Here is a 1,050-nt window from a genome sequence, read left to right on the forward strand (position 1 = left end):
TGGTAGTACGGTACCATCTTCCCATTCAACAATTTGTCTTTGTTTAGTTGTAGTGCCATATAACGTGCTTAATTGGCTTTTAAGTACCGTAGTTCGTCCACACAAAAAACTTTCTTCGTGTTTATATTTTTTCTAAGTTTTGTTTGGGTGCAAGTAAAGGGAAGTAAAGAGATGAAAAGGAAAGTGAAATTACCTTTGAAAGAAAGAGGAAAAGTTTTATAATCATAATTCTGTAACCTACCTAAAACTTTTACCCTTTTTTTTTTTTTTTCAAAAAAAAAAAACAAAATCTTCTCATATTTGGTAAATGTATTTTTAATGTAAATTTTTTTTCCTATCTTTCAAATCAAAGGACTTTCATTGCAAAACAAAGTGAAATTTAATAATCAACTTTGATAAGACCGAGTTTTCCTTCAGCCACAATGAAGGGAAATCCCTTGATCATGACTTTTGGATGGGCAAAGGAAGGTATCATGCAATAGTGAATGGGTATGTTTGATCATTACTAAATGTGGGGTGGGGTGGGGTGGGGTGGAGGAAAATGTTTTAGAACACTAGAACGATTGCTGAATCCTTCCCACGTGATGGAGGAATACTTTCTCCAACTTTCCACCCGAATGGAGCCCTAATGAGGTAAATGAGAAATGGCAAAACTTTTTTTATTATAATACAAATCACAGATAGTTTTCGTTGTCATCCATGGATGGCCAAACAAAGTCAACAAACAGTCCAAAACAGAAACACCAACCTATCCCATCATTCCGTCCCCATACATCTATCCATTTATCCCATCCCTCCGTCTCCATGCATACATAATCACTGTTAAGCAGGCCACCTCCATGATATCATATTCAATCCCTTCCCCCTCCTTAATAAGAAAACAATTTTGAAGGGTAAAAGAAGAGAACTATTCTGGTAGAAATCCAAATTACCAAATTAACCTTCCTCTTTTCCTTCTTGCTCTACACAAATGTCCTCCTTAACAATGTCAGTTTGGGAACTACAGGCGGATGAGCTTCCTCATCCTTCCATACAAAAAGAACACAAAAA

The sequence above is a fragment of the Macadamia integrifolia genome, chromosome 13, assembly GCF_013358625.1.
Source record: "Macadamia integrifolia cultivar HAES 741 chromosome 13, SCU_Mint_v3, whole genome shotgun sequence".
Taxonomy (NCBI): Eukaryota; Viridiplantae; Streptophyta; class Magnoliopsida; order Proteales; family Proteaceae; genus Macadamia; species Macadamia integrifolia.